This window comes from Chiloscyllium punctatum, chromosome 23, assembly GCF_047496795.1.
Source record: "Chiloscyllium punctatum isolate Juve2018m chromosome 23, sChiPun1.3, whole genome shotgun sequence".
NCBI lineage: Eukaryota > Metazoa > Chordata > Chondrichthyes > Orectolobiformes > Hemiscylliidae > Chiloscyllium > Chiloscyllium punctatum.
Window position 1 is genome coordinate 8,819,743 of NC_092761.1, and position 22,435 is coordinate 8,842,177.

A 22,435-nucleotide genomic window follows, 5' to 3' on the forward strand; every position below is an offset into this window, starting at 1 on the left:
TTTAATGAACTTATTCCCAATCCCTTTGGATTTGTTTCCATGAAACCGTTTATCATTAAATCTCTGCAGCCCCCACCCTATTACAAACCATCTCATTCTTTCTTCAGTGTTACCCCCATTCCAATTCCTCATGAATCATTACTTTTCTAACTTCCTTCCGCTCGGCTGAATCCCCCCACCCTCATAACACACGGGTTAACCTTTCCCTTCTCCCTATAGATGCTGCCTGACCTTATCAGATTTCTCAGCATGGCCTGTGTTTATTTCAGAGGGAATGACATCTCCCTGTTCCTGTTTCTGTGAGAGGATACATTCCCCAATCCGACTCCTTGATAATCCGTGTGTTCACAGAGAAAAGAGGGATCGCTCGGTCCAAATTTATAACATGCACAAAAGGGCATCTATATATTGTGATGATATTAAAAATAAAACATCTTAAGTCAAATGAAATCCTTGAGGAAATGACATGTTGCAATGGGATCTGTAAGGGGCAGGAATTCAATCCGCCCTCCCCCTGTTGTTATTGAGTATGATGCTCCTGACCCACCAATACACAGATCTGACTGAATGCACAAACAACCCCTCTCCATCCATTTCATTCAGAATAAGGTCAATATCAGGACGGATTAAAACACAATACAAACTGTGATGAATGCTGCATGTAGGGAGGCATGTTACTGTAGAGTTTATACAGCACTGAGATCAGGCTGTTCGGCCCATCATTCACATTCCAGTCTAACCGTCTGGACTCCCTCTCTAAACCTCTCCAATTCCCCAGATCCCTGTCTGAATGAAGACTGTCTGTGTGGGGTTTGCACATTTTCCCGGGGTCTGCGTGGGATCCTTCTGGGTGCGTGGGTTTCCTCCCACAGTCCAATGATGTGCAGGTTATAGTGGGTTGGCCATGCTAAATTGTCCAGAGTATCCAGGGATGTGTAGTTACGTGGATTACCCATGGAAAATGCAGGCTTACAGGGATAGGGTAGCGGGGGTGAGTCTTGGTGGGTTACATGATGGGCCGAATGGCCGGTTTCCACACTGTAGGGATTCTATGATTCCATGCTCCTTCCCATCTGCCTCTATGGATGAGGGAGACTATCACCTGACCCAATATCCCCTTCGGTGGCCAAACGTTTGCTTTGTTTCCAACAATGAACTGCAGATGCTGCAGATCTGAGACAAAGCACGGAAATTGCTGGAGAAACTCAGCAGGTCTGGCAGCATCTGTGGGGAGGGAACCTTTCAGATCCAGGGATTGGTCTTCAGAACTGAAGGCTTCTGGTTCTGGTGCTGTCAGACCTGCTGAGCTTCCCCAGCAAATTCTTGTTTGGATTTCAGCCCCAATCCAGTTGGTGATGATCACGGCCTTGTTAAGTGTGTTTGGGAATGGGGAGGGAGCTGGGAGCAGGGTGATGGTAGTGTAGTGGGGAGCATAGCTGCCTTCCAAGCAGTTGACCTGGGTTCGATTCCCGGCCATCGCAGTGTCGTGGTTTGTTAATAGCTTTTATAAGGAAACGCACTGGAATGAACCGAGGAAACAAATCTTTCATTCTGTGTTAAAATGGGTCTGTCAGATTGCTCCTTGCTTGTCCTGGCGATGGCTCCTGTGAATTGCAGTGTGGAACCGGGCAGCATTGCTCGGCATCTCGGAAGCTTTCCCCTCTGCTGCTTCCCATTTCTTATTGAAATATTGGTTGCAGCACAAGGATTAGATTAGATTACTTACAGTGTGGAAACAGGCCCTTCGGCCCAACAAGTCCACACCGCCCCACCGAAGCGTAACCCACCCATACCCCTACATCTACATCTACCCATTACCTAACACTAGGGGCAATTTAGCATGGCCAATTCACCTGGCCTGCACATCTTTGGAGTGTGGGAGGAAACCGGAGCACCCGGAGGAAAACCACGCAGACACGGGGAGAACGTGCAAACTCCACACAGTCAGTCGCCTGAGGTGGGAATTGAACCCGGGTCTCTGGCGCTGTGAGGCAGCAGTGCTAACCACTGTGCCACCGTGCCGGGTTTGTTTTGTTCGAAAAGTGAGAGACCGCTCCTGTTCGGAACGTGAAATAATTACAGAAGCCGCTGGAAACACTGAACAGTTCCAACAGCTTCTGTAGTGGTGAGGAGGGAGGGTTAATATGTCAAATCTACACAAGGATAAAATAAACTCCAGCCTCAAAACAGTCAGAGTTCCTAAGTTTTACAAACATCTGTATAACATTAATCTGAGCCATCAATTCCACTTAAACCCTTCCAATGTGAAATAGCATCTTTCTGACTCTCCCCCACCACCCTCTGTCTTCTACCTTCGAGCCAGTTCTCTACCCAAAGGCTAATTCTACTGCCCCAACATACAAGTTTGAAATAATGACACCAGTCTCAAAACTCCAACAAGAATCTATTCCTGATGCCAACAGGCGGGTCAGTTTGCCACCGGTGCTGTTTACACTTGAAATATACCTGGAGCAGAACAACACAAACCCAACTGGAGAGGGTGGCTCTGTATAAGGAGAGTCAGGGTGGAGTTAAAATTCAACAAATGTGATGGAATAAAATCAAAGATCAATGAAGGTAAGGCCGTCCAAACTGGTTCACAACTTATTACATAAGGGGCTGGATAAAAACTGAAGCTATTGTAATAAATGGTTCAAGCTCACCATGGAGAATTAATGTGCTCGGACAGAAAAATGCTGAGTCATCATAAATTGCTGCAAGTTGCAAACAGCAGAATTAAAATCCAACTTGTTTTTTTACTGTAAGGATGAATATTTTAATCATGTTGTTCTCTATATATGAATGATACAGACGGTCATTTATTATCGAGACAGAAAAGACAATCAATATTTTCTTTGACATCTAACTTGGATTTGGAGAAGATACTGTGGATGATACCAGCCAACAGGATTCTTTGTACAGACAGGCGAATAATAATGTCTCCAGGAAATAGCAGAAGGTTGTGGAGGGAAGTGAACAGACTGAAGCCCGCTGTGATGGAGTTTGGTATAAAAGGCTAAAGAGAGACCATCTCGACCAAACTACAGAGTGTGAAATGTGAACATGGATAGAGTTACCTTGGTGTTCATGTGCACAGGTCTTTTACTGTGACAAGATCTGCTGAAGGGGGAAATAGAAAACATGTGGGATCTTAAGCATCACAAATGACCCATTGAGTAAGGAGAAAGAAAATACATAAAGGGAAACACCGTGCTGTTCCTGGGGATCTGAAATCTAACCTCAGCAGGTCAGGCAGCATCTGTGAGAAGGGAACCAGAACCCATTTCTCCCACAGCAGTCTGCAAGGCACCAAGGGAGCTCCCTGATCTGATTGGCTCTGTGCTAATTAACACTGCACACAGATATTAATCCAGTGGGTCAGCTTCTTAGTTAAACAGTGAGTTCCTGAGAGTGACGAGGCAGACCCTTGTATGTTGTTCACACCGACATGTTCAGTAAAATGGTATCATGCCTGTCCCATTGTAAACCCAGCTTCAGCTCTGACCATATTTCCTGAAACCCAGCATGGGGAGGAAACACTGCCTCCTGGTCTTAGGTTCTTCGCTGTAGGAAAAGGGTTCACTTCCTGTGATCTCCCTCTGACTACTCCATTGCTTTTAGTTTCTCTCACTTGATTAGCTTTCTATCCCTTCTGGTTTCGTGGTCTAGTCACACTTCCCAAAGCTGAGGCTCCTGCTTAATGATAGAATCTGGCTAGGGCATCAGTAAATGGGAGAATTAGTACAGGGGTATGAGTAAATGGGAGAATTAGTACAGTGTTATGAGTAAATGGGAGAATTAGTACAGGGGTATGATTAAATGGGAGATTTGGTGGGAAACAATAAATGGGAGATTCAGTGCACAGCGCCATTACATTAGAAAATTGTTGGGAATGCCAATATCTGAGAGAATTGGAGCAGAGCATGTCTAAATTGGGGAATAGGGGCAGGAAATCAATAAGAAGAATTGTTGTTGCAAGCATCAGTTAATTGGAGATTCAGTTCAGTGCACCGTCAAATGAAAAAAAAATGCAGGTCGCCAATAATTGGAGAATTCATTCAGGTGCCATTAAATTCGAAGTGGGAGAACGGGGGTTGGGGCGGGGTGGAAAACACTCAATGGGAGAGTTGGTGCAGTTCCAGGATTTGTGCATGTTTGGAAAATGGGAGAAATAGCCATAAATGGAGTCATACAATCATAGAGATTTACAACACACAAACAGATCCTTCGGTCCAACTTGTCCATGCCTCAATTTTAGAATTCTGGCAGCGCTCCAGTATATTGCAGAATCATGGAACTACTTCATGGGAGAAATGGGCAAGGGCTTATCGAAATGTGAGAAATGTAACAGGGCATCAGATAATGGGAGAATTGGGGCAGTGTAACACAAGATGGGAGAATTCGGGCAGGACAATACTTGATGGGAGATTTAGAGTAGGGCACCCAAAAAACATTCAAGGGCCTCAGTCAATATGAAGATTGGTGTAAGGCAGCACTGTGACGAGAACTGGTTCAGGACTTCACTAATTGGGGAAAGTGGTGCTTAGCAACACTGAATTGAAGAATTGGTGTGGGGTATCAGTAAATGAAAGACCTGGTGCAGGGTGCTGATAACTTCGAGAATTGGAGCAACTGGGAGAACACGGGCAGTGAATCAGTAAATAGGAAAAACGCTGCAAAGGATTAATGGTCGAGTTTCAATAAATGTATCACGACATGGGGGAGTTGGTGCTGTTCACCACTAAAGGGAAGATATGTGTAGGATCGGTAATTTGGAGATTTGATGCAGGGATCTCCAAGATTAGAGAATTCTGGCAGCTGGTTTCTAAATGAGAGAATTGTTGCAGAGAAATACTAAATGGAAGACCTGGTGCACAGTGGAGCTAAATTAGAGAGTGGATGCATGGCAACAGTAAATGGGAGAATTAGAGTAGCGCGCCCTTAAATGGTAGAATCGGGGTCGGGCATCAGTAAATGGAAGAATTAGTACAGGGATATGTGTAACTGAGAGATTTGGTGGGAATCAATAAATGGGACATTCGAAATGCTTTGCTTGAATTTTCTAATATCTTGACACTCACACCAGTTTTCCAATGTAATGGCACTGTGCACCGAAATTGGGGAATGGGGCCAGGGAATCAATAAAAAGAAAAATATTGCAAGTATTTGTAAGTTGGAGATTCAGTTCAGTGCATCACTCAATGAAAAGAATTCAGCAGGGCACCCGTACGTGGAAGAAGTGTTTCAGGGAACAATTAAATGGAAGGAATTGATGCAGGACAACAATAATTGGAGAATTCATGCAGGTGCCTTTACATTGTGCAGGATAATACTCAAAGGGAGAGTTGGTGCAGTTTCAGGATTTGTGCAGGATTGGTAAATGGGAGAAATGGTGCAGAGCAGTGGAGCCATAAATAGAGTCATACAATCATTAAGATGTACAACATGGAAACAGACACTTCATTCCAACTTGTCTATAACTCAATTTTAGAATTCTGGCAGCGCTCCACGAGATTGGAGAATCATTCCAAGGAACTACTAAATGGAAGAATTGGGCAAGGGCTTATCGAATTTCGAGAATTTGGAAAAGGGCATGTGATAACTGGAGAATTGATGCAGTTAGCACCAAATGGGAAACTTGGGACAGGACAAGACTTGATACGGGAATGAGAGTAGGGCACCCCTAAATTGGGCGAGGGCAAGAGTCAACATAACGATTGGTGTAAGGCACAACTGAATGGAGGACTTGTTCAGGACGTCAATAATTGGGGAAAAGGTGCTAAGCAACACTGAATTGGAGAATTGATGTGGGCCATCAGTAAATGAGAGACCTGGTGCACAGTGGAGCTAAATTAGAGTTTTAGTGCATGGCAACAGTAAATGGGAGAATTAGAGTAGCGCACCCTTAAATGGTAGAATGAGCTAGGGCATTAGTAAATGGAAGGATTGGTACAGGGATGTGAGTAAATGGGAGATTTGGTATGAAACAATAAATGGGAGATCTGGTGAACATTGGCATTTCTTTAGAAAATTGATGGGAGTGCCAATGTATTGGAAAATTGGAGCAGACCATGTCTAAATTGGGGAATAGGGGCCAGGGAATCAATAAAAAGAAGAAATGTTGCAAGCATCGGGAAATTGGAGATTCAGTTGAATGCATCATTAAATGAAAACACTTCAGCAGGGCATTCGTACGTGGCAAAAGTGTTTCAGGGAACATTTAAATGTAAGGAATAATTTGAGAATTCATGTAGGTGCCATTAAATTCTAAGTGGGAGGACTGGGGCAGGATAACCTCAATGGGTGAGTTGGTGAAATTCCCGAATTAGAGCAGGATTGGGAAATGGGAGAATTGGTGCAGGGAAGCGGAGCAGTAATTACAGCCTCAGAGATGTACAGCACGGAAACAGACCCTTCAGTCCGACTTGTCCATGCCTAAATTTAAGAATTCTGGCAGCTCGCCCCGAAATTGGAGAATTATTGGAAGGAACGACTAAATGGAAACAATCGGGAAAGAGCTTATCGAAATGTAAGAGTTTGCAACAGGGCATCAGAAAATGGGAGAATTACTGCAGTTCAGCACTAAATGGGTGCGTTATGCTGTGTTGCACTAAATGGGAGAATTGAGGCACGACAATACCTTTTGGGAGACTGAGTTTAGGGCACCGCTAAATTGGGCGAGGGCATCAGTCAGTATGAGGATTGCTGTAAGACAAAACTGAGTGGAGAACTTGTTCAGGACGTCAGTAATTGGGTGAAATGGTGCTTAGCAACACTAAATTGGAGAATTGGTGTGGGGTATCAGTAAATTAAAGACCTGGTGCACAGTGAAGCTAAATTAGAGAATTGGTGCAGGACAACAGGAAATGGGAGAATTAGTATAGCGCACCCTTAATAGTAGAATCGGATTAAGGCATCATAAATGTAATTAGTACGGGGATATGAGTAAAAGTGGAAAAAAAAAGTGGGAAATCTGCTGCACAGTGCCGTTACATTAGAATATTGGTGTGAGTGTCAATATGTTGGAAAATTGGAGCAGACCATGTCTGAATTGGGGAATAGGGGCCAGGGAATCAATGAAAAGAAGAAATGTTGCCAGAATTGGGAAATTGGAGATTCAGTTCAGTGCATCACTAAAAGGGAAAAAAATCAGCAAGACATCCGATCGTGGAAGATGGGTATCGGGGAACAAATAAATGTAAGGAATTGATGCAGGGCAACAATAATTGGCGAATTCATGCAGGTGCAATTAAATTCATAGTGGGAGGACTGGGGCAGGATAACCACAATGGGTGAGTTGGTGAAATTCCCGAATTAGCCCTTCAGTCCGACTTGTCCACGCCGAAATTTAAGAATTCTGTCCAATTAATAAATTGGAGAATCATTGCAAGAATCTACTAAATGGAAAAATTGGGAAAAGGCTGATTGAAATGTGAGAATTTGCAACAGGGCATCAGATAATGGGAGAATTAGTGCAGTTCAGCACTAAATGGGTAAGTTATGCTGTGTTGCACTAAATGGGAGAATTGGGGCAGGGAGATTTAGAGTAGGGCACCCCTAAATTGGGCGAGAGCATCAGTCAGTATGAGGATTGGTGTAAGGCAACACTGAGTGGAGAACTTGTTCAGGGTATCAGTAATTGGTGGAAATTGTGCTTAGTAACACTGAATTGGAGAATTGGTGTGGGGCATCTGTAAATGAGAGACCTGGTGCAGGGTGCTGATAACTTCGAGTGGAGCAAATGGGAGAACACGGGCAGTGAAACACTAAATAGGACAAATGTTGCAAAGGATTAGTGTTCAAGATTCAATACAGTGCACCACGAAATGGGGGAGTTGGTGCAGTTCACCACTAAATGGGAGATATGTGTAGGATCAGTAATTTGGAGATTTGATGCAGGGATTGGCAAGATTACAGAATTCTGTCAGCGGTCAACTAAATGGGAGAATTGTTGCAGGGAAATACTGAATGGAAGAACGGTGCACAGTGGAGCTCAATTACAGAATGGGTGCATGCACCATTAAATGGGACAATTAGAGTAGCGCACCCTTAAATGGTCGAATCGGGCTCCGGGCATCAGTAAGTTAGAGATTGGAAAACTGGGGTGAGTGCCAATATACGAGAAAAGTTTTGCAGAGCCTGTCTAAATTGGGGAATAGGGGCCATGGAATCAATAAAAAGAAGAAATGTTGCAAGCATCGGGAAATTGGAGATTCAGTTCAGTGCATCACGAAATGAAAAGAAAACCCAGCAGGTCATCCGTACGTGGAAGATGTGTATCAGGGAACAACTAAATGATGCAGGGCAACAATAATTGGAGAATTCATGCAGGTGCCATTAAATTCTAAGTGGGAGGACTGGGGCAGGATAACCACAATGGGTGAGTTGGTGAAATTCCCGAATTTGTGTAGGAGTGGTAAGTGGGAGAATTGGTGCAGGGAAACGGAGCACTAATTACAGCCTCAGAGATGTACAGCATGGAAACAGACCCTTCAGTCCAACTTATCCGTGCCTAAAGTTAAGAATTCTGGCAGCTCTCGACGAAATTCGAGAATCTTTGCAACGAACTACTAAATGGAAAAATTGGGAAACTGCTTCTCGAAATATGCGAGTTTGCAATAGGGCATCAGATAATTGGTGACTTAATGCAGTTCAGCACTAAATGGGTGAGTTATGCTGTGTTGCACTAAATGGGGGATTTTGGGCAGGACGATACATTTTAGGAGATTGAGAGTTAGAGCACCCCTAACTTGGAAGAGGGCACCAGTCAGTATGAGGATTGGTGGAAGGCAACACTGTGGAGAACTTGTTCAGGGAATCAGTAATTGGGGTAAAGGTTGCCTCACAACACTGAATTTGAGAATTGGTGTGGGGTATGAGTGAAAGACCTATTGCGGGGTGCTGATAACTTCGAGAATTGGAGCAAATGGGAGATCACGGGCAGTGAAACACTAAATAGGGCAAATGTTGAAAAGGGTTAGTGGGAGAGATTCAATACAGTGTACCACAAAATGGGGGAGTTGGTGCAGTTCACCACTAAAAGGAAGATAGTGTAGGATCGCTAATTTGGAGATATGATGCAGGGATCGCAAGATTAGAGAATTTTGGCAGCGGACTATGAAATGGGAGAATTGTTGCAGGGAAACAATTAAATGGAAGGAATTGATTTCAGGGCAACAATAATTGGAGAATTCATGCAGGTGCCATTAAATTGTGCAGGACAATACTCAATGGAAGAGTTGGTGCAGTTTCAGGATTTGTGCAGGATTGGTAAATGGGAGAAATGGTGCAGAGCAGCGGAGCCATAAACAGAGTCATACAATCATAGAGATGTACAACATGGAAACAGACACTTCAGTCCAACTTGCCTATAACTCAATTTTAGAATTCTGGCAGCGCTCCATGAAATTGGAGAATCATTCCAAGGAAATACTAAATGGAAGAATTCAACAGTAGGAGTAGGGCACTACTAAATTGGGTGAGGGCATCAGTCAATATGAAGATTGGTGTGAGGTAAAACTGAATGGAGGACTTGTTCAGGAAGTCCTGAATTTGGGGAGTTGGTGCTCAGCAACACTGGATTGGAGAATTGATGCGGGACATCAGTCAATGAGAGACCTGGTGCACAGTGGAGCTAAATTAGCGAATTGGTGCATGGCAACAGTAAATGGGAGAATTAGAGCAGCGCACCCTTAACTGGTAGAATCGGGCTCGGGCATCAGTAAATGGGAGAATTATTACAGGGTTTATGAGTAAATGGGAGATTTGGTGAAAGCAGTAAATGGGAGATCTGGTGCACTATTACAGTGCAGGAGTGGGGCAGGGTAACCTCAATGGGTGAGTTGGTGAAATTCCCGAATTAGTGCAGGATTGGTCAATGGGAGAATTGGTGCAGGGAAGTGGAGCCCTACTCTAATTGTCCCATTTAATGGTGCCATGTGCACAATCTCTAATTTAGCTCCACTGTGCACCAGGTCTTCTGTTCAGTATTTCCCTGTAACAATTTTCCCATTTCATAGTCCGCTGCCAGACTTCTCTCATCTTGCGATCCCTGCATCATATCTCCAAATTACCGATCCTACAAATACCTTCCTTTTAGTGGTGAACTGCACCAACTCCCCCATTTCATGGTGCACTGTATTGTATCTCGACCACTAATCCTTTGCAGCATTTGTCCTATTTAGTGTTTCACTGCCCGTGTTCTCCCATTTGCTCCAATTATCGAAGTTATCAGTACCCTGCACCTTTTCCCCCAATTCCTGATGTCCTGAACAAGTTCTCCACTCAGTGGTGCCTTACACTAATCCTCATACTGACTGATGCCCTCGCCCAATTTAGGGGTGCTATAATCGAAATCTCTCACAAGGTATTGTCCTGCACCAATCCTCCCATTTAGTGCAACGCAGCATAACTCACCCACTTCGTGCTGAACTGCATTAAGTCACCAATTATCTGATGCCCTGTTGCAAATTCTCACATTTCGATAAGCCCTTTCCCACGTTTTCCATTTAGTAAGTTCTTGCAATGATTCTCCAATTTAGTGGAGAGCTGCCAGCATTCTTAAATTTTGGTGTGGACAAGTTGGACACGAAGGGTCTGTTTCCGTGCTGTACGTCTCTAAGGCTCTAATTAGTGCTCCCCTTCCCTGCACGAAATATCCCATTTCCCAATCCTGCACTAATTCGGGAATTTCACCAACTCACCCATTGAGGTTCTCCTGCCCCAGTCCTTCCCCTTAGAATGTAATCGCACCCCTGCATGAATTCTCCAATTATTGTTGCCCGACATTAATTCCTTCCAGTCGTTCCCTGATACACGTCTTTCACGTACGGGTGCCCTCCTGAACTTTTTTTCATTTGGTGATACCCTGAATTGAATCTCCCGATCTCACTGAATTTACAGATGCTTCCAACATTTCTTTTCATTGATTCCCTGGCCCCTATTCCCCATTTTAGACATGTTCTGCTCCAATTTTCCAATATATTGACACTCCCACCAATTTTCTAATGTAATGGCACTGTGCACCAGATCTCCCATTTATTGATTCCACTAAATCTCCCATTTACTCATATCCCTGTACTAATTCTCCCACTTACTGATGCCCAAGCCCGATCCTACCATTTAAGGGTGCGCTACTCTAATTCTCCCATTTCCTGTTGCCATGGACATACTCTCGAATTTAGCCCCACTGTGCACCAGGTCTTCCATTCAGTATTTCTCTCCCATTTATTCATCTTGGCGATCACTGCATCAAATCTCTAAATTCCCAGTGCGACACATATTCTCCATTTTGTGGTGAACTGCATCAACTCCCCCATTTTGTGGTTCACTGTATTGAATCTCGAACACTAACACTTTGCAGCATTTGTCCTATTTACTGATTCACTGCCTGTGTTCTCCCATTTGCTCCAATTCTCGAAGTTATCAGCACCCTGCACCAGGTCTTTCAATTTAGTGATGCTTCAAACCAATTCTCCAATTCAGTGTTGCTGAGCACCATTTCCCCCAATTACTGAAGTCCTGACCCAGTTCTCCTCACAGTGTTGTCTTCCCCCAATCCCCATACTGACTGATGTCCTCGAACAATTTAGCGGTGCACTACTCTAAATCTCTCAGTGTTTTCCTGCCCCAATTCTCCCATTTAGTGTTACACTGCACCAATTCTCCCATTACCTGATGCAGCGTTACAATTCTCACATTTCGATAAGCCCTTCCGCAAGTCTCCTGGTAAGTAGTTCCTTTCAATGGTTCTCCAATTTAGTGGAGCGCTGCCAGAATTCTTTGAGGCATGGACAAGTTAGACCGAAGGATCTGTTTCTGTGTTATCAATCTCTATGATTGTGTGACTCGATTTATGGCTATTTCTCCCATTTTCCAATCCTACACAAATCCTGGAACTGCACCAACTCTCCCATTGAGTGTTATCCTGTCCCCGTTCTCCCACTTCGAATTTACTGGCACCTGAATGAATTCTCCAATTATTGACGATCTGCATTTTTTTCATGTAGTGATGCACTGAACTGAATCTCCAATTAACTGATGCATGCAACATTTCTTCTTTTTATTGACACCCTGGCCCCTATTCTCCTATTAAGACATACTCTGCTCCATTTCTCTCATATATTAGCATTCCCAACAATTTTCTAATGTAATGGCGCTGTGCACTGAATCTCCCATTTATTGATTCCCACCAAATCTCCCATTTACTCATACCCCTGTACTAATTCTCCCATTTACTCATACCCCTGTACTAATTCTCCCATTTCCTCATACCCCTGTTCTAATTCTTCCATTGACTGATGCCCGAGCCCGATTCTACCATTTAGCAGGAGCCTCAGCTTTGGTAAGTGTGACTAGACCATGAAACCAGAAGGGATAGAAAGCTGATTATGTGAGAGAAACTAAAAGCAATGGAGTTATCAGAGGGAGATCACAGGAAGTGACCCCTTTTCCTACAGCAAAGAACCTAAGACCAGGAGGCAGTGTTTCCTCCCCATGCTGGGTTTCAGGAAATATGGTCAGAGCTGAAGCTGGGTTTACAATGGGACAGGCAGGATACCATTTTACTGACCATGTCGGTGTGAACAACATACAAGGGTCTGCCTCGTCACTCTCAGGAACTCACTGTTTAACTAAGAAGCTGACCCACTGGATTAATATGTGTGCAGTGTTAATTAGCACAGAGCCAATCAGATCAGGGAGCTCCCTTGGTGCCTTGGAGAGTGTTGTGGGAGAAATGGGTTCTGGTTCCCTTCTCACAGATGCTGCCTGACCTGCTGAGGTTAGATTTCAGATCCCCAGGAACAGCACGGGTTTCCCTTTATGTATTTTCTTTCTCCTTACTCAATGGGTCATTTGTGATGCTTAAGATCCCACATGTTTTCTATTTCCCCCTTCAGCAGATCTTGTTACAGTAAAAGACCTGTGCACATGAACACCAAGGTAACTCTATCCATGTTCACATTTCACACTCTGTAGTTCGGTCGAGTTTGTCTCTCTTTAGCCTTTTATACCAAACTCCATCACAGCGGGCTTCAGTCTGTTCATTTCCCTCCACAACCTTCTGCTATTTCCTGGAGACATTATTATTCACCTGTCTGTACAAACAATCCTGTTGGCTGGTATCATCGTCAGTATCATCTCCAAATCCAAGTTAGATGACAAAGAAAATATTGATTGTCTTTTCTTTCTCGATAATAAATGACCATCTGTATAATTCATATCTCGAGAACAACATGATTTAAATATTCATCCTTACAGTACAAAGCAAGTTGGATTTTAATTCTGCTGTTTGCAAGTTGCAGTAATTTATGATCTTTCTGCATTTTTCTCTCCGAGCGCATTAATTCTCCATGGTGAGCTTGAGCCATTTATTACAATCGCTTCAGTTTTTATCCAGCCTCTTTTGTAAGAAGTTGTCAAACAGACTGGACGGCTTTACCTTCATTAATCTTTGATTTTATTTCATCACATTTGTTGAATTTTAACTCCACACTGACTCTCCTTATACAGAGCCACCCTCTCCAGTTGGGTTTGTGTTATTCTGCTCCAGGTATATTCCAAGTGTAAACAGCACCGGGGGGAAACTGACCCGCCTGTTGGCATCAGGAATAGATTCTTGTTGTACTTTTGAGACTGGTGTCATATTCTCAAACTTGTATGTTGGGACAGTAGAATTACCCTTTTGGTAGAGAACTGGCTCGAAGGTAGAAGACAGAGGGTGGTGGGGGAGGGTTGCTTTTCAGACTGGAGGCCTGTGACCAGCGGTGTGCCCCAAGGATCGGTGCTGGGTCCACTGTTGTTTTGTCATTTATAAAAAAGGTTTGGATGTGAACATAGGACGAATGGTTAGTAAGTTTGCAGATGACAGTAAATTTGGAGGTGTGGAGGACAGTGAAGATGGTTACCTCAGAGTACAATGGGATCTTAATCAGATGGGCCAATGGGCTGAGGAGTGGCAGATGGAGATTAATTTAGATAAATGTGAGGTGCTGCATTTTGGAAAGGCAAAAGAGAGCAGGACATTTACACTGAATGGACATGGTACTAGGGATGTTGGTAAACAAATAGACCTGGAGTGCAGCTTCATAGATCGTTGAAGGTGGACTAACATTTCGATAGGATAGTGAAGAAAGGGTTTGGAATTTTTGTCTTTATTGCTCAGTTAATTGTGTAAAGGAGTTGGGAGGTCATGATGCAGTATTGGTTCAGCCCCTTTTGCTACATAATGTGCAATTCTGGACTCCCTCCTATACGAAGGGTGTTGTGAAACTTTAAAGGGTTCAGAAAAGATTTACAAGGATGTTGCCAAGGTTGGAGGGTGTGTGCTGGAGGTTAAGACTGTATCAGTTGAGGCTATTATCCCTGGAGCGTCAGTGGCTGAGGGGGAACATTATAGAGGTTCACAAAATCATGAAGGACCCTCAATAGGGTAAAAAGGCAAGGTGATTTCCCTGTGGTGGGGGAGTCCAGAAGCAGATGGCATGTGTTAAAGTTGAGAAGGGAAACATAAAAGGGACCTAAGGGGAACATTTTTCACCCAGAGGGCACTGTGTGCATGAGCTGCCAGAGGAAGTAGTGGAGGCTGGTACAATTACAACATTTAAAAGGTATCTGGGTGGGTGTAGGAATTAAAAAGGGTTCAGAGGAACATGGGCCAAATTCTGACAAATAGGATGAGATTGACATCGGATATCAGTTCAGCATGGATGTGTTGGACTGAATGATTTGTTTCTGAGCTTATATTGCTCTGAGTGGGTTGAGCTCCGGATTGTAGATTTATGAAGCAGAAAATAAAGTATGGTACAGAGTTCGACCGAGAAATCCTGCTGATCTCATCAGCTTTATCCTGTTTTCCTGATCCTCCTCCTTCAATCAATCCATTATTCCGATCCTCATTCAGAATTCCTGGAGCTCTGTAACTGGCCTGGAACAATGTGTGGAAAGTCCTATTGCAGTCCACACGAGGTACCTTTCCCACTGCCCTGCTCCCACGGCCTGCAATGCTGCAGACTGAGCAGACAACCCGAAGGACAATGATGAGCTCCTTCAGGCCCACGGCCCTCCTTCTCACTGAATGAAGACAATCACCAGAAGCAGAATCCAGCTCTTGTTGGAGCCTTGAATACCGGACTCTGTTTCACTGAGTGAAGATTGGACTCAGAAACAGAAATGAAATCAACTTCCTATCTGCATTGTGTCACTCTTTAAGATCTCTGTGTGTCTGAGTTCAGGTCATTTGATTGGAGACTGTGGATAGTGGGTCCCCAGTGAAATGGAAAGGATGGTGGAGGAGCTCACTGAGGGACATCTCTCAAAGTGAGAGTCAGAAAGATGGTATTCCACATTGGAAGGGTTTAAGGGGAATTGATGGCTCAGAAAAATGTTATCCAGATGTTTGTAACACTTAGGAACTCTGACTGTTTTGAGGCTGGAGTTTATTTTATCCTTGTGTAGATTTGACACATTAATCCTCCCTCCCCACCACTACAGAAGCTGTTGGAACTGTTCAGTGTTTCCAGCAGCTTCTGTAATTATTTCAGGTTCCTGACGGGAGCAGTCTCTCACTTTTCGAACAAAACAAACCCATCCTTGTGCTGTACCCAATATTTCAATAAGAAATGGGAAGCAGCAGAGGGGAAAGCTTCCGAGATGCTGAGCATTGCTGCCCGGTTCCACACTGCAATTCACAGAAACCATCAGCAGGAAAAGCAAGGAACAATCTGACAGATCCGGTTTACCACAGAATGAAAGATTTATCCTAGTGCCTTACCTTTAAAAGGCTGTTTACAAACCATAACACTGCAAGGGCCGGGAATCAAACCCGGGTCAACTGCTTGGAAGGCAGCTATACTCCCCACTATCCCACCATCACCCTGCTCCCAGCTCCCTCCCCATTCCCAAACACACTTAACAAGGCCGTGATCATCACCAACTGGATTGGGGCTGAAATCCAAACATACACATCCTCTGTATCTAACCCAGTGATGGAGCTATCCTGATTGAGTTTGATGTGAACAGGATGGGGGAAGTGGGAGATTTAATCAGTACCTAACACCGAGCTCAAACTGGCCTGGGAATTTGAAAAGCTGCAGTGTAGAGGGAGATTTACTCTGTATCTGACCCCATTCTCTACCTGCCCTGGGGATTTAAATGGGAACAGTTTAATGGGAGCTTTATTTTGTATGGAACCCTGTGCTCCCTCTGCCCTGGGAGTGTTTGCTGGGAACACTGTCTAACCTCTGTGATATGGATCCTATGAAGATTGATGGGAGACAGTGTAAATAGAATTGTCAGGGTCCAATTCCTTCACATGGATGAGAGAAGGTCTCCAATTGGAATTGTGAGGAAAATTGGTGCCCGTGGGACTGAAGGGTCAGTAACAGAATGAAGACCCCATTGGCTCAGAGACAGGAGACAGGATAGAGGGTAATGAGGGTTTCAGACTGGAGGGAGCTACAGGCACATACAAGTTGGGAACTGTTTTCAGTAAAAGGCAATTGATCCCAGGTCACTGCAGAGTGTAAGAATCTGATGCCTTTCCCTCACTATCCTCCTCCAATCCCTGGGAAGATCTGCTCCCACACCATGTTCCATCCTAACTGCTGACTGTGTTAGATACATTAATACATTGGCAATGGGCAGAGGAGCTTTTAAACTTGGGATCTTGCTGTGTAACTTGCCTTCAGAATGCTCTTGCTCCCTCTTTCAACTCATCTTTTCTCTCTTTTATCCCGAGGAACTTTTGTTTGGAAATCTGCAACGTGAAGATCCAAAATGTTCGAGGCCAAAAAAGAACAACCTCCAGAGGGGGAGCAGGGGCCTGAGGCCTGAGGCCTGGTCGACAGGCTCCACCCCGTGGGGGCCCACAGTGAGTTGTGTGTTTATTTACCCCGAGGTTTAATCTCCTCTGGGGGACCCTGGATTTTAGGGGCCTCTGGGTAACTGGCTCCTGTCGGATTGTGGTCCTGTCATTTTTAAAACAGGTTTCAAGCCTGGGGTAAAGAATGTCAATCCCCAGGATCTGAGAGGCAGGACTCCCTGAGGGGGAATTAAAACCCAAATGCTGTGACCCTCTCTAAAGACTTCTCATAAAGTCAGAGTGATGTGGGTTATCGAGAGGGCAGGATGAGAAAATTCAACAGTGAGAGAAAGAGAGAGAGAGAAACGTTTAAAAAATTGAAAGAGCTGGGGAAACAGAAGGGGAGAGAGAGGGAGAGGCATTTTGAGATTGTGAAGTCGCTGCAATGTTTGATTCTGGGGTGACAGGAAATAATTAAACTGAAGCAGCATCACAGAGGGGAGAAATGATCAGAGTAGTTAGCTGCTGCTGCATTGGTGCATATGGGATCTTGTTGTGCACCAGCTCCCCCAATGCTACCATTGCAGGCAGTGAGTGTTTTAATCAGCTCACCCATCATTTCAAAGTTTTTTCCAAGGCTTTAGCATAAAAATGCAGCTCATTGCCCGAAATATTTGTGTTTGGATGTTGCTGAGAGATTGTCTGTGTCAATGAGAGAGGAAAACCTGGGATCTTGCTGTGCAATCATTCTGTAATGATTTTCCTCCTTTCAACTGATGCTGTCTCTATCCTCCCACGGGCCACTTGAAGATTCAAAGGGAGAAACTTTAGGATCAGGAGACCTTTGAACAACAGCTTTCTCCAGAGGGGACACTGTCCTGAGGCCTGAGGCCTGGTCGATAAGCTGCACTGTGTGGGCGGGATTCTGTGTTTATTTACCTCAAGGATTAATCTCCTTTTGGGGACCCTGGGTTTTAGGGGCCTCTGGTTAATTGGCTCCTGTCGGATTGTGGCCCTGTTGGTTTTAAAACAGGTTTGAAGCCTGGAGTTAAAATGACCAGGGTCTGGGATTTGACACCAACACATCAATCCCCAGTGAGTGTCTGACAGACAGGACTCCCCCAAAGAGGGAATTAAAACCTTAAATGAGAAACTCTACCCAAAGACTTGTTCTAATAGTAGAGTAATACTACTTGTGGGATCTTGCTGTGTCTCAAACCACCTACAGAGTGGCCTACATTGCAAGAAGGGTGACCAAATATGATAATCACATAAATAAGACCCAGGTTGGCCCAATCCCTGAGTATCTGGGAGGGGATCTCTCTCTCTCTCTCTCTCTCTCTGTCCCCTCTCTCACACCCTCTCCAGCTTCTTTTGTTGGTTTTTCAAACAAATAAAACCATCCCACAGACAGCAATGTGACTCGTGGGTATTTGAAGTGGCGGAAAAGGAAATATTTTGCAGCACAAGGTGATTGTTTTTGAGACAGAGGGGTAAAATAAGACAAGATGCAGACAAAGACAGGGAATGTGTGTGGGAAGGAGGGAGCGATAGAGGGATAAGATGTGTCTTTGTAGCTGGGCTGTGAAAGGGAGACAGGATCTGGGGGAGTTGGGAGAGAACGGGACTCTCCAATATCCCATCATCGCCCAGCTCCAATCACTTCCTTCTAGAAAGTGCCATCCACAAAATTAAATCCTGGGATGGAGGGTTTTTTTAAAACAAAACAGGAGTCTCAAAGATATCCACAGTCTCTTGTTGGACAGAAAGTGGGATTGGAGCACATTCAGGAGCAGGAAGTACCCTGTGGGATCTCCCTGTGCGTCAATGGCCCACAGCATTGCTGGCACAGAGACTCCTGGGAAACTGTTTATCAAAGGGAATATTGTCAAATATAAATGTTGCAATCTGTTAAAAGGTAAGATAAAGATGACCATGTACAAGGTTAAATCAGAGAAAGGGGAAAAGATGAGAGATGGAGAAGGGGAGGGTGGAGAGAGAGAGAGAGCAAGTGAGTGCGTAGAGAAGAAAGAAAGTGGGAACTGGTTTGAATTTGTCAAACAGCAGGATCTTTGTCATTCTGAAGCCAGGATTGAACCCTTAACCAGCATCAGTGAAACACACAATCTGTCTGTGGTCACACTACTACCTGTGGGATCTTGCTGGGTCTGAAGGGACTGAAGGGTCAGTAACAGAATGAAGACACCATTGGCTCAGAGAGAGGAGACAGGATAGAGGGTAATGAGGGTTTCAGACTGGAGGGAGCTACAGGCACATACAAGTTGGGAACTGTTTTCATTAAAAGGTAATTGATCCCAGGTCACTGCAAAGTGTAAGAATCTGATGCCTTTCCCTCACTATCCCCCTCCAATCCCTGGGAAGATCTGCTCCCACACCATGTTCCACTGTTGACTGTGTTAGATATTTTGATACATTGGGGATGGACGGGGGTGATTTTAAACCTGGGATTTTAAGCTTGCCTTCAAAATGCTCTCGCTACCTCTTTCACATGATCTTTTCTCTCTTTTATCCCGAGGAACCTTTGTTTGGAAATCTGCAACATGAAGATCCAAAATGTTCAAGGCCAGGAAAGAACAACCTCCAGAGGGGGAGCACGGGCCTGGGGCCTGAGGCCTGGTTGACAGTCTGCACCCCGTGGGGGCCCACAGTGAGTTGTGTGTTTATTTACCCCGAGGTTTAATCTCCTCTGGGGGACCCTGGGTTTTAGGGGCCTCTGGGTAACTGGTTCCTGTCGGATTGCGGCCCTGTCATTTTTAAAACAGATTTGAAGTCTGGCGTTAAAGTAACTGGGGACTTGCGATTTAATACAAATATATGAATCCCCAGAAAATGTCTGACAGACCAGACTCCCCAAGAAGGGAATTAAAACCTTAAATGAGAAACTCTCCCCAAAGACTTGTTCTAATGTCAGAGTAATGTGGGATGTGTACAGGCCTGGGTGATCAAATGTGATAATCGCATAAATAAGAGACAGGTTGGCTGGATCAATTCAATTCTCTGAGTATCTGGGAGGGGATCTCTCTGTCTGTCCGTATGTCTCTCTCTCTCTCTCTCTCTCTGTCCCCTCTCTCACACCCTCTCCAGCTTCTTTTGTTGATATTTTAAACAAATAAAACCGACCCACACACAGCAATGTACTCGGGGGTATTTGAAGTGGGGGAGATGGAAATATTTTGCAGCACAAGGTGATTGTGTTTGAGACAAAGGGGTAAAAGAACACAAGGTCCACAGAGAGAGAGAGTGTGGGAAGGAGGGAGGGATAGAGGGATAAGATGGAGGTGGGGGAAGTAGCAGGGAAGGAGAGGGGGAGGGAGGGGGGAAGGAGAGGGGGAGGGAGGGGGGAAGGAGGGGGAAGAGAGAGGGTGGAAAGGAGGGGGGAAGGGGTGATTTGCGAGGTGGGGAAGGAGAGGGGGTAAGGAGAGGTGGGGAAGGAGGGGGGGAAGGAGAGGGGGGTGAGGAGAGGGGGAAGGAAAGGGGAAGGAGATGGGATGAAAGTAGAGATGGAGTAAGGTGAGGGGGAAGCAGAGGGGGGAAGGAGAGGGAGGGAATGGGGAGAAGGAAAGGGGGGAAGGAGAGTGGGGGAAGGGGGCGGACAGAGAGAGGGTGAAAGTAGAGATGGGGTAAGGAGAGGGGGAAGAAAATATGGGAAGGGGGGAAGGAGAGAGAGGGGTTTGAGAGTCAGGGGAAGGAGAGCGGGGAAGGAGAGGGGGAAGAAGAGGGGGAATGGGGTGAAGGTGAGTAGGGGAAAGGGGGGAAGTAGAGGGATAAGGAGGGGAAGGAGAGGGGCAAGGAGACGGAGGCAGAGAGTGGAGAGGAGAGATGTCAGAAGGAGTTGGGGGAAGGAGAGAGGGGAATGGTGTGGGAAGGGAGGGAGGGGATGTTGAGGGGGGGAAGGAGAGAGGGGGAAAGAGTGAGGGAAAGAGTGTGGTAAGGAGAGAGGGGAAGGGTGGAAGGAGAAGGGGGAAGGGCGATGGACAGGGAGTGAAAGAGAGGGGGAGGAGGTTTGTCAGAAGGAGATAGAGTGAAGGGGGGGCGAAGGAGAGGGCGAAACGTCGATGTGGGGAAGGAGAGGGCGGAAGGAGAGAGGGGGAAGTAGAGAGTGGGGAAGGACAGAGGGGAGGAAGGAGCGAGGGGGGAAATAGAGGGTGCAAAAGAGAGGGGAGGGAAGGGGAGAGGGGAAGGAGAGAAGGGGGAAGGAGAGAAGGGGGAAGGAGAGAGGGGAGAAGGAGAGAGGGGAGAAGGAGAGACTGGAATGAAGGGGGAATTAGAGAGGGGAAAGGAGAGAGTGGGGAAGGACAGAGGGGTGGAAGGAGCAAGGGGGGAAGGAGAGGGGGCAAAAGAGAGGGGAGGGAAGGGGAGAGGGGAAGGAGAGAGGAAAGGAAGGGGGAAGGAGAGAGGAGAGAAGGAGAGAGGGAAGGAAGGGGGAAGGAGAGAGGGGAGAAGGAGACGTGGGGAAGGAGAGGGGAAAGGAGGGGGGGAAGGAGAGAGGATAAGGAATGGGGAAAGAGAGAGGGAGAAGGAAGAGGGAAGGAGAGGGGGAAGGAGAGAGGCGGCAAGTAGAGAGTGGGGAAGGACAGAGGGGTGGAAGGAGCAAGGGGGGGAACGAGATGGGGGCGAATGAGAGGAGGGGGAAGGAGAGAGGGAAGGAAGGGGGAAGGAGAGAGGGGAGAAGGAGAGAGGGAAGGAGAGGGAAGGAGAGGGGGAAGGAGAGGGGGGGAAGGAGAGAGGATAAGGAATGGGGAAAGAGAGAGGGAGAACGAAGAGGGAAGGAGGGGGGGAAGGAGAGAGGGGGAGGAGAGAGAGGGGAAGGAATGGGGAAGGAGCGAGGGTGGAAGGAGAGAGGCAGTAAAGGAGAGAGGGGAAGGAAGGGGGAAGGAGAGAGGGCAAGGAAGGGAGAAGGAGATGGGGAGAAGGAGAGAGGGGGGAAGGAAAGAGGAGGGAAGCAGAGAGAGGAAGGAAGGGGAAAGGAGAGAGGGGAGAAGGAGGGGGGAAGGAAAGAGGAGGTAAGCAGAGAGAGGAAGGAAGGGGGAAGGAGGGAGGGGAGAAGGAGAGAGGGGAATGAAAGGGGAGGAGAGAGAGAAAAAGGAGAGGGGGAAGGAGAAGGGGAGAAGGAGAGAGGGGAAGGATGGGGAAGGAGAGAGGAGAGAAGGAGAGGGAGGAAGGAAGGGGGAAGGAGAGAGGAGAGAAGGAGAGGGAGGAAGGAAGGGGGAAGGAGTGGGGGAGATGGGGAGGGAGGGGAAGGGGAGGCAGAAGGAGAGAGGGGAGAAGGAAAGAGGGGAGAAAGAAAGGGGGGAAGGAGAGAGAGGGGAGAATAAGAGAGGGGAAGGAGAAGGGCAATGAGAGAGGGGAGAAGGAGGGGGGTAAATGAAGGGGGTAGGAGAGAGGGGAAGGAAGTGGGAAGGAGAGGTGGAGAAAGAGAGAGGTGGGAAGGAGAGAGAAAGAGAGGACAAAGGGGAAGAACCGGGGAAGGAGAGAGGGGAGAAGGAGAGAGGGGCGAAGGAGACGGGGGAAGGAGAGGGGCAACGAGAGAGGGGAGAAGGACGGGGGGGTAAAGGAAGGGGAAAGGAGACAGGGGAGAAGGGGAGAGGGGAAGGAAGGGGGAATGAGAGAGTA

General features: G+C 46.1%; 1 non-coding gene across 1 annotated transcript; it reads left to right on the top strand.

Moving 5' to 3' along the window:
* The first annotated feature begins 1,409 nt into the window (after positions 1-1,409).
* On the top strand, positions 1,410-1,481 carry trnag-ucc (transfer RNA glycine (anticodon UCC)). Its single transcript has one exon. It is a non-coding gene; the product is annotated as a tRNA-Gly (tRNA).
* Positions 1,482-22,435: the final 20,954 nt, after the last annotated feature.